The 12,282-nt window shown below is 36.1% G+C and overlaps 1 protein-coding gene across 1 annotated transcript in view; it reads right to left on the reverse strand.

Moving 5' to 3' along the window:
• The window catches only part of USH2A (usherin), a 641,433-nt gene that overhangs the window by 236,081 nt on the left and 393,070 nt on the right, over nt 1–12,282 (reverse strand). The window lies entirely within an intron of this gene.

The raw sequence follows: 12,282 nt of genomic DNA on the forward strand, positions 1-12,282 counted from the left end.
CATTCCCACCTGTACTTTTGCTTGTCTAATTGAAAACATGGAGGGAATTTAGTGAAGCAAGTATTGAAGAATCTTTCTAATTTAACTCTTGGTGTAACAGAAACAGCAAATGAATAGTGAAGCAGTCCTGATTTTAGACCCTACCCACCAACATCGCCCATTGTCGTTTTAGCAACACCACCACACTTGAACTCTATTTACTTTGTTTTCTTCTTGAAGGAAGCGAAGCTTGCCAACATTGTATTTTTCTCGAAGGATAAGTACATATAAGGAGTTGAAAATAGCATTTTCAGCCTTAATTCTCATTCCTAAAAAACACTAAATTTTGTTTTCCTGAAGTATTTTATATAGTGATCCATTTTCATATTTCCTTATTCATATGAGTTGCATAATAGAGTATACATGGCCTGCTTGATGCCATCTACCTGTAAAATGTATTGGGATGTTCCGGAAGGCTTAGCAAGAATGAGTGAAACTAAAGAATATGCTGCTAAACTAAACTGGTATGAAGACTCTGGTTATCTAGTAAATTTTTCCGACAGATAAAATGTGGATGAGCCTATTATAGCAGTGTTTGTTTCAAAGCTGGATAGAAACTCAAAACAAATTCAGTAATAAGTATATGGATATAAAAATGGGCAAAAATTAAACTGGATGTTATGAGTTTATAACATATAAAACCACAGTTTCATTTAATCTTTATATCTAGCTTTCTACATTAAAGAATATAATGTAATTGACAATCCAAATTCTGAAGGGAAATCAGTTCTGACAGTCAATATAAAAGTCCCTAATGCATGCCAAAACATTAATTTTAAATTATTTTGTTTTATTGATTTGAAAGAAGAGACAGAGAGGAAACTAAGAGAGATGGACAGAGGTATGGGGCATAAAGAAAGAAAAAGAGAGCTCTTCCATATATAGATTCCATTGGGCAGTGAATATAGGAGCTGGGACTAGATCAGGTAAAAGCCAGAAATAGGAAACTCCATCTTTGTCTCCCATGAGGATGGCAGGGACCCAAGCACCTGAGCCATCACCTGCTGCCTCCCAGTGTTCACATTCTTGGGAAGCTGGGAAGCAGTCCCTGGATTCAAGTCCAGGGGCTCTAATATGGGATGGATTTCCTAAGTGACAGCTTAACTGTTGAGCCAAATGCCTTTCCCACACCTATCCCCTCTTGTTCTTTCAGCTGTGTTACAAAACTGCCTAACCACACTAATAACAAAGCAGAGGGCCATCCGAAGGCGGGCTCGCTAGTCATACGATACCATAGACTCTCTTCTGCATGGTTACAAGACAACACATGGTCAAATGAGTCCTTCCTTCACTCTACAACATTAAAGAATATTTTGAAAAGAATGATCATTTGCAGTTGATGATGTGTATCTGTGACTTGTGCTGTATGCTTTCAGTAACACAGGATTCTGGAAACCTTTCTTTCCCCTCTCTTTAACCCCTTTTATCTTAGATCAACTCCCTGGAGGCTCCTTAGCACCACAGCAGTAACTGGGACTCAGCCATAATTCCACCCCTGGTCTTCACCGAAGAGCCCTGTATCTATCAGTGTGATATACTGTCTCCAAGATGCTCTGTTGCTCAAAAAGCTTCTCTCAAGTTTAATATGACCCTCACGGGGCAAACACTCCACAGACAACCTCCTGAATCAACACATCTCATCCAGTAAATGCTAATGCTACATGGCAACTAGCTAAAAACAGCTCCCTCAAGCTATAAATTCAACGGAAAGGGGTATTTAATAAAATTCCAAATTTAACCTTCTTTCTAAGGTAAAATTAATACATTAAGCAATAAGTTAAATCACTGACCAATGATTATACTAGTCTAGACAGCATATTTTTGAATACATGAATTTGTTAAACTTCTCAGTGGTGTTCACTTGTGGAATATCCTTTACAAAATAAAGAAAACAGATGACGACTTTTTCATGTCTCAAAGCTTCATACAGATTCCATTAACTCTGGGGGTGAACTCCAAAAAGCAGAAGGGCTTTCATCACATATAGCTGATGACTACCAACACATGAAACCAGAAGATTCTAGGGAAAAAATGTTCATTGTACTTCCAAATTCACCAGTTTCCCTGCATATCACTTCAACTGGTCAATACTGCACTATGTGTTTTGCATGGGTACTCAATAAAATGCTGTGCTAACATATGACAGCAGTCTTTCACACACTGTCTTAAATTCAGTTCTGTAATAAGAAAACCAAATATCAAAACACATGGTTTTTTCTGCTTGTGGAAAAGGGCAGAATAGGTGAAGCAAAGTGTAACAGAATTTATTTTATATGGGATACGTAGTGCATGGTGCAAAGATTATAAACAAGAGAGTACACACAGCACAAAACAGGTGATAATGTCTCAGAAGTTAGGAGCTCTCTTTTAGGGGTTTTGCCTCTTTTCATCATTGTTTTTAAATTTATATACAATGAATAGATTTCACACTTCACCTGTACCTTCCTTTATGGTTTGCAGTAGTACTGACTGGAAGCACTAGCAGATGGTTCAGTTGGTTTAATCATGATCTAAAACTCACTCCAATGCCTTGTACTCTCACCAACTTTGCCTTTGTTCACTCCCTTTTTATGTTATAATTTTTCTAGGCTCAGTTAGAAGTTTTCTGTCAACCTGTAACTACCTTCTTGCTTCAAAAATCTGATTTGTAATACCCTCATTTAGGTATCTTTTATAACAGAGGGGTAATATATATATATATATATATATATATATATATATATATATATACACACACACACACATTACGGAAGTGTGTGTATATATATATATATGCTTGTATATATCTATATATGTATGCTTCCGTACTGTATCACAGGAGAGCCTGGCACATATTCAAAAGCCTGGTATTACACATTTTCCTATCATTTTCTGACAGAGTTACATATGAACAAGGATTTTAAATTCTAGTTTCCAGAATGGAATATTAAAGTTCAGACACATATATTGAGTCATTGAGTCATGAACAAATTGAAAACAGAAGGCAAGACTCAATTTTCAGTCGCTAAACCATATGTCATTTAAAAAGATATTAATTATGAGGAATATGCAGATGTGCTAACAAATGGACAGTCAACCTTGAGCCCAAGGGTGCACAGACAGAGCTGAGAGAATACTAACAAGCAGTTTAAAACAGATCGAACACTCTCAAAACCATCTCTCCCCTAAGAGCTAACTTTTTCAACACATACTGTGTGTCAAGTTCTTCAAATAATTATTTATAATCCTAAGACTGACACTCCAAAATTGCAGTGTTATCTCTATGTAATATACAGAAAAAAGTAAGGCTCAGAGAAATCAAATATTTTATCTCAAATAACACAACTGGTTCCTGGCAGTGTGAGAATTCAGTTTAGGATTCTGTTAGGTTCAAAGTCAATGCGCTCTTAATTCTGCAACATGAAACTGCTGGTGATTTCTACAATATAGAAATACATGTAAAAGGAAGCCACTTGTAATAGTAAACTTATACATTTCAATGAAGTTTGAATCTATTTCATGCACAGGTTCATATGCTTACATAGTACTTTCAGAGCTTATTTCTTTATCACAGCAGGGACTCTTTCTCCTTCCAGTTCCACAAAGAATCTTACAAATGGCCACCAGTGTGAATTTGCCAGTTCCCAGGATTTAATAAAGGGGTTCAGAAATTCAGGGAAAAGAAAAAGGGAAATAGTCATGTTAGTAAGAGAAACAGGTTTTTAAAATGTAACATCTGCAGGTATGTCTCTGCATTGATCTTTTTTAAAAGATTTATGTATTTTTATTGGAAAGTCAGATATGCAGAGAGGAGGCAAGACAGAGAGAAGGATCTTCTATCCATTGATTCGCTCCCCAATTGGCCAAAACAGCCGGAGCTGAGCTGATCCAAAGCCAGGAGCCAGGAGCTTCTTTCCGGGTCTCCCACACAGGTGCAGGGTCTCAAGGATTTGGGCCGTCCTTGACTGCTTTCCTGGGCTACAAGCAGGGAGTTGGAAGGGAAGTGGGGCTGCCAGGACATGAACTGGTACCCATATTGGATCCTGGCATAGGAAAAGTGAGGCGTTTGGCCACTAGGCTAATGCATAGGTACTGCATAGATCTTTGGCCTAGGGGTGTATAAGAATAAAACAAGTATCTTCAAGTTATGTGACGCATAGTTTAAATGTCATCAGCTTGACTCTTGTCTAACAGTATCTCACACAGGCAACTCCTTAGCTTCTACTTCTTTATACCGTGACACAGAAACAGTTACTTTACCAGTTTCTCTATCACAGTATTGGATGAGGACCATCCAGTGATGAGGAACATCACTGGAAAACTTTCTCATGTAGGACTAAAGAGTGTTTTTACTTCTATAAAACTTATGGTTAGTTTTTTCTCTATGTTAGGTCCCTCTGAAAGTCAAATGAGAGTTAACAAAGATGTGGCAGCCATAAAATGAGCTTATTTTGGGCAAAACAAGCATACGGTTGGACACACACAAACACTGCAGTCATTAGGATCTTTTCTAAGCTCCACTAATCCCCATCACTAACATTCATAGGATAGAACCTGAGGTCATTTTAAGCACTTCCCTTCTTCTCCACCAAGTTTTTCCAATTCAGATTAAGCATCTCTTCTCCCCACAACTAGTTTCCAAATAATACAAGATCTCAACCATTGTCTAGCCTTCTTGTACTGAAGGAGGCTTGGGTATTTGGACTCAGAAGGCATTGCTCTCCTCCCTGTAAGTGATGCAGCTCAAATCTTGCTAAGCTTCTTAATTTTGGCCTGCCTTTTATTGGAGTTATCAAATTCATTGGTTTTGACTATATAGCCGATTGCAAGCGGAACAGGTAAAAGGGCATGATGCATTCAAACTACCTACTACATAAATTCAAGACACTTGGTTTATTTTGAAATAGTCTGTGGTCAAATATTCACTCATTCACACACTCACAGACAAGCTATATTTAAAAAGCATGTTAGTTGGGGTAAGAGTTGTGGCCTAGAGAGAAACTGCCCCTACAGCACCAGCATCCTATATGGGCACAGGTTTGTGACCTGGCAATTGCATTTTCAATCCATCTCCTTGCTAGAGTGCCTTGGAAACAGCAGATGATGGCTCAAGTGCTTGGGGCCCTGAACCTGTAATGGGAATCATGGAAAAGCCTTGTAGTTTCTGCTTCAGTCTGGCTCCACCTCCTCCACTCTGTCCCCGGCCAGTTTGGCTATTTGAGGAACGAACTAGTACATGAAAGATCTCTTTCTCTGCTTCTTTCCCATCCACCTTTTATCTGCAATTCTTTCAAATAAACAAACAAATAAATAAGTCTTTTAAAATGTTCATTTCTCTAGCAATAATACTGCTCCACATTTGATTTTATTGAATTTCTCATAGTATCAGCTAATTTCTGTGAATTCACTCCAACAGCTGTTTATGAGCTGAGAGGCAGACAGAGTGCCTGCTGTGATAAGGAAACAGTACATAGCTAGTTTTAAGGGAACGCTGAAATAGTCATTAAGGAAATACCATAGTGCTCAACATGGAATTGCATTTGGAAGATGTCCTGTCCAAAACAGATAGATGGGTCAATGAAAAAGAATGGGGAAATAGAGAGGTCGGTGAAAGGAAGATTTGTGGAATGTAGTGTTTCACCTGTGATCCTAACAATTGTTAGGATCCGGATCAGATTTCCTACTTGCAAATAAATTACAAGGAAAGTTGAGTAAGTTTTTAACATACTAGAGATTTTCCACTTGCAGGCAATATCAAATTAAATCTGAAATACAGCTTTAGGACATAATCATTTTACTATCTTGCTCTTTTCTAGTGTTTGTTTCATTCAGGTGAAAAGTTGGTTTGGAAAGGCTAAGCAGCATGCCTGGTGTCAATGATTAGTACATGGCAATCTAAGGCGTCACACATGTTGCTTTGTTTATAAGACCAGGGTTCATGTCTTAACACCAAGCTGAACCTTAAACTTCAGTCTAACCATTCTTTTTCACCAAAATAACCCAGTTATGCTAACATAAGCCACTTGAAAACCCAGATCTTCTCTTTATTTTTGTAAATTTTAGAGCACCTTACAAAGTTTGTTGTTCATTAAATGACAAAACTCAGAACTAAATGAAACTCCTATTTAAAAGTACACATTTTTTCTAATTGCTAAGATGTTTATGATGGAAACTTTCAAAGTTGTTGAAAAGAACAATTACCCATAATTTCAATAATCATAGATAAACATGGTTGAGATCTCTTCTTTATGCAAATATATGTAACAAAATTAAGCTGAATATTAAGCTATTATTACATAAATTTTATTTGTCAATAGATGATGAGAATTTCCAATACAACTAAATGCTTTTAGTAATACAAATTTCAAAAATTGCCTGTGTTTTTACAGATGTAAAACATTCACTTGTGAAAGCTGACATTGATATTGGTTAGCTATTTGATCTTGGTTAACTATTATAAGTAATGTCTTGAGTATTTTAATAAATGCATCTTTGGTGTGCATTTTAACACGTTAAGTGAATACATAAGAATGTTGTATTATTAGTTGAGAAGCTTGTCTAAGGAAAGTTGAATTTACATCTCTATTACTGATACATGCAGTCCTAGTTTCCCAATCAACATGAGTATTTTATATGCATATTTGCATACATATTTTGTGTGCTTATATAAGTTTATTATATAATACAACTACACCATTAGATAAAACCATTTATCACATATATAGCATAATTGTATAAAATTTAATTCATATGATAGCATTTATTGATTCATCAAATATTTAAGTCATCTATAATATTTTTGGTAATATTTTCTGATCCCTGGGGATATAATAGTCAACAAATACAAATTGTTTAGATCAAGAATAGAAAGCTCACTGATGAAAATAAAATCTTAAGCAGATCTATGCTTAACACAAGCCTTGGAAACAGTTTGCATAATCATAGCAAATGAGGTGGACAGTGGAAGGGAGAAATTGCATTAAAAAATTATTTGGAGATGGAGCAGGTGTGTGGATACAAGAGAAAGGCATGGAAAACTTGACTCCTCAATTTCTAGTCTAGTCACCTAACCGAGAGGTCACACCATTTTTCCGAGCATTGCGTCTGAACAGAGAGGCACATTTCATGGGGAAGAATTAAGAATTTTTTTGGCTCTGAAATTCCTGGCCTATTTTAAGAAGGTTGTTGCATTTATGGACCTGTAGCTCATAAGAGTGTTTGGAGCTGTGCATACAGATAAGAGAAGTGTCAGTCTATAGAAAATGATTAAAGCCAAAAGACTGGTTATGGTGAAAGTTAAAATATGCGTATTGGCCATTTGACATTTCTAGGCTTCTAAAATAGTTATTCATGCATTTTGTTCAACTAAAACTATTTAGATCTCTGATAACTTTTTAAAAAATTTATGAAATCCTCAACATCTCGTAACTTTGCCACTTTCATACTGAAGTTCAGCTAACATCTTTAATTTTATTAACCTTATTATCTTGTTAACAACCTCTTGTATTTTTTTAAATAGCTTATTTTATTTAGATGTAATAAGCAAATCTGTAAATTTGTAAGAACCAGTTCACCTGGATTCAAATCCTAATTGTGTTGTAGATCAAATGTTTGTTTTCTCATTAATAAATGGAGAAACATGATTCACACTTCAGAGAGTTGAAAGGATTAAGCATATTAATAGAACAATAGTTACACAATGTACTGCATATATCACAGAGTAAGTACATCCGATAAGAACCTGTATTTGCCATTGTTAAAATGTTGTATGGGCATATAGCTCAGAGGTAGAGCATTTGACTGAACTGCTATTAAAATCCAGCAAATGTCTTCAGGTCCAAAGCATTTCTTTACACAAAGTTACTGTCAGTGAGCAGGCCTAACCATACCATTCCTGCCTGGAAGCAGAGTGGTGGTCTTTCTGCTTTATTTCTATCAGCTAGCTTACAGAAGCTTAAATATCAATCTGCAATGTAGTAACTATTTGGAAGGAAGCAACACATGTGTAAGATTGCAAGTGAAAACACAACAAAAAGTTATGAGCAACCGTTGAGATAGAGGTGTGAAGAAATCTCTTTAAAATCTCTCTACCAGTGTGCATGTGTTTCACAGTTTTTTCTTTCCTTGTCAAGATACTTTTGCCTCTAAGCTCGTAGAAAGCACTCCACAGAAGAAGATAAAGACAAGACACATATAAGTACTATAGATTTCAAGGATCCAAACTACAGAAATGAGACATCCCCAAAGTTACCACCAATGTATTAAATGAGCATTTGGGACACAAACTCTGTCTAGGAACAAATCTGCATAAACCTAAAATGTTGTAAAAATCCATCATTTACTTCTAACTTTAGGGATTAAACATTTTAGAGAACATTACTACATAAGTTGATACACTTGTTCTTTACTCTCTTGGGTCTATACTTTTAAAGGAAACCTAAAACATCACCATTTTTTCAACAGCGTGAATATTCATCAGTTAATATTGGTACAAATATTTGTCAACATTTCTATAATACCCACTGAGCAGATTTCACTTAGCTCTAGTAATTATTCTTCCTGGAATGGAAAATGGCCCCCAGGTTCTCTAAGCATGCTTTAATTACAACGGAAGAGGCTATGGTATCCCCAGTTACAGTATATAATAGGAGTAATAGAGAAGGTGAGGGCAGGGGTGGGTCAAGGGCACCAGAATAAAGGCAGAGCTGAATACTAATTGCTATTGACCATTCTGAGAAAGATTCCACTTCACATTAGCATCCATAGGACAAGGCACTGCAGATCTACCTCTACTTCCCTTTGTGGCGTAAGATTAAAGAGTTGCTTGAAATTACTCCATAAGACAAGTTCAGTGAATGTGCTCACCAGGAAACATCAGACAGACTGAAGTCATCCTCTGTTAATTTTGAAATACCCCAAAGCTCTCAGTGATGAAGCTTAGAGTGCTCAGAGAAAAACAGGACTTTGAATTTCAAGAAATATATTATTTGTTCAACTGGAATGTGGAACTGTCATTTTTCCAGACTAATTGGAGGCCCTGAATTTGGCGGTCATAATGCCCAGAAGAATTCTCCTTATTATATTGAAAAGCATCAACTAAATTTGGTTCTTATTCCTTACAGAAGCTTCTTAGATTTAGATATGATAGTTCTAAATATGTGAATTTCTCCTAGTATTTCTATCACTGATTCTTAGTATTTGCATTATTTTTAATATCACCATATTCATCCAATGAGCTGTCAGGAAGCATAGAATACTTTTTCTTTGCATATCTGATTCTGTGAGCCATTTATTTAGAGTATATCCTCAATTGGAAAAAATAATTAGAAATACATACAACAAAAAATTAGTCAATTAATTCTATCGTATGTTTGCTGCAAATATTGTTCCTTTACTTTGTTTAAAATAATTCCTTGAGGAACTTAACCTTTGTGAAATTAAAAATAGATACGGTTAGTAAGGTTAATAAATAATTTTAACAATGAATAAATTCCAGATAGGGTCAAAACCACTCTCTTTAGGAAGAGTGAATTAAATTAGCCCTGGTTGAATCCATCTAGCAAGAACAATAGCAAAAGTGAAAAACCACTTAAGTAATGCAGAAAGTAAATTTCCATAATTTAGAGCAGAGCTCTTTCTCAATGATGGCATTGAATCTGCTATTCCAAGAGAGAATCCAGTAGCTGGAAAAAAAGCGATCCTTGAATTGTTGACACAATTTTATTCATTTTATGATTGAGGAATCAGAGGGGATTGATCCTAAAAGTCACCTTAACAATAGAATTAGATCTAATATCCAACCTGCTTAATTAGCTGGATTTTGCCTTAAAATTCTCAACTTATGGTTATTTCTTAAGAGCCGGATGTCTGTGTTCCTACTCTGAATTCATGTGTTGATCTTCACCACCCCAAATTGCTAATGAAAATGGAATCGTTTTAGGTGCTTAGGTCTTGGGCCTCAGCCCCTATGACTGGAGAGTGACCTTCTAAGAGACCAAAGAGACACTTTGTTGTGTGAGGTGAGAATAATAAGATGGTTTTGTATAAGGCAGCAGATTTGAATCTTCTAATAACTTAATCTTGGACGTCTCAGGCTCAGAATCATCAGAAATAAATTCCTGTGCTCTGTAAGCTCCCCAGCCTCTGGTATTTTATTGTAGTAGTCTGAATGTACTAAGGCAGTATACGCGTCCTGGAGAGGCCATTCATTTTGATTCTCTATTAACAAGAGTAAAACAAGAGTTCTTAGCAGAATTTAAATGCCTAAAGACTTCAATGAAATGATTTGCACTTAAAAGTATTACTGTCAGAATTAAAAACTAGAGAATAACAAAGTTATGTTCATTTGACCGGAACAATGATGAACAGTTATGTACGTAGGTTGAGTTAAAGAAAAGCTGTAATCAGATCATCAATGGCAGTGATTTCTCTCCCAGTATTTTACCCACACAGTTCTCCAGCATTAGGTTGCTATCAGAAAATATGAGATGAATATCAATAAATTTGTCACTTTAAGAATATGAACTTGTGGAAATTCAAAAGTCTAAAATAAATGGATGGATATTAATTGTCCTTCTTTAATCTCTATAGAGATATTTTGAATACCTATATTTGAAGAGTAGCATGGGAATCACAAAATAGTTTTATTTGAAATAAGGTAGCTCTTAGTTTCCCAAAATATATGAGAAGATATATAAATGAAATTCATTCTTAAATGTGGACAGTTATTGTTAAAATGGTTATGAGTATACTGCATTGTTATGTTACAGGTCCCTTGCACCTCAAAAGTTCAGTCACAATGTCCATCCAGACTGCTATAACAAATGAGCAGAGCTGGGGAGCTTCCAGAGAACAGAACTTTGCTTCTTGTCGTTCGAGGGGCTGAGAAGTTTCAGATTAAGTTATCAGAAGATTCAGTATCTGGGTGGGAAGTGCTCATTCATGCACAATCATTTTTTTTTTTTTTACTCTAACCTCACATAGCAGAAAAGGTAAGGTGTCTTTGTGGGTTTCTTATTAAGGTCAGCAATCCCAACTGTGAGGGTTCTGCCAGGTGATCTAATCAGCAGTCTGCAAAACGTGGGGCATGTGGACACGTCGCTGCCAACCCTTCTCGCATGTGGTGGAAGGAGAAGCGACACAGCGCACACCATCATGCGCACAGAAGCTCTTTCCCAGTTCAAGCATCGTCATCCTTAATCTCCTCCACGTCAATCCCTTTGTGCTTCCTTAATTCTTCCTATTTCACAGGTGAAGAAACTGAGGCAAAGCAAGATTGTACAGCTTGTTCAAGGCCGTATGGCTAGTAGGAGAGGAACTAAGCTTTGATTTTTAAATCCATACTGTTAACTCAGGATAATTTGCTCATGCAGGCATGAAATATGGTAGGCACACACATTGGTGTTACAGATAGAGGAGGGAAAGCAAGTGTCACTTCCATGGATATTATTTTTATCCTCTGGACTACTGTTTTATCCTCTCAAGAAACATCCAGCACCATATTTTATCAGCAAGTAAGAATTTGCAAGCATTATTTTCCCCAAGGAAGTAAACATTGACAAAAAGCTAAAGGTCAAACTTACATGATCAATGTTTTGTTTGAGTATGAACCCAGGTGGCATAGGAGTAATAGAGAAGGCATAAGAAATTGAGATTTACTCCTTTCTACAACAATCTCTCAGGTGTATTTAAACCTTACAGATTTTAAAGTATTCTGTATTCTTTCAATAGTTCCATAATAAGACAGTGTCTGGCCATGTCGCTGTCAGACATAGTAACAGAATTACTGTATTTTTAATAAAAGCCTATTTTCTCTCTCTCTCTCATTCTCCCTTTTTTATCTAAAATCCTAATTTAGTTGTTGTTCCCTTAGGTACAAAGTACACAGTTCATAATTCATTTGAAATAAAATGTCAGTTTAGATTCTTGCTCTTCTTTGATACATGAGAAAAAAAACATGTACATTTCAATTTCTTCTATGCCAGAACTATCAGGAACAACCCCCTGTTGTGCTTCTCAAAGACTTTGGTGTTAAATTAAACATCAAGATTCAGAAACTGTAGGGAAAGATATTTCCAAGACAGAGAGAACAAATACTCGAGACAGGGAAAGACAGCACGTGCTTTCCTACCAGTCAAGTGACATCTCCCAAAGAGTATCTTTGATCCTCAAATTAGTCCTCACTTAAAATTTATTATAGCACAACCAGTCCGCTGTTTTCTTACAATTGCTTTTAAAAGACAATTGCTTTGATAATGAAAGAGA

The sequence above is a fragment of the Ochotona princeps genome, chromosome 10, assembly GCF_030435755.1.
Source record: "Ochotona princeps isolate mOchPri1 chromosome 10, mOchPri1.hap1, whole genome shotgun sequence".
NCBI lineage: Eukaryota > Metazoa > Chordata > Mammalia > Lagomorpha > Ochotonidae > Ochotona > Ochotona princeps.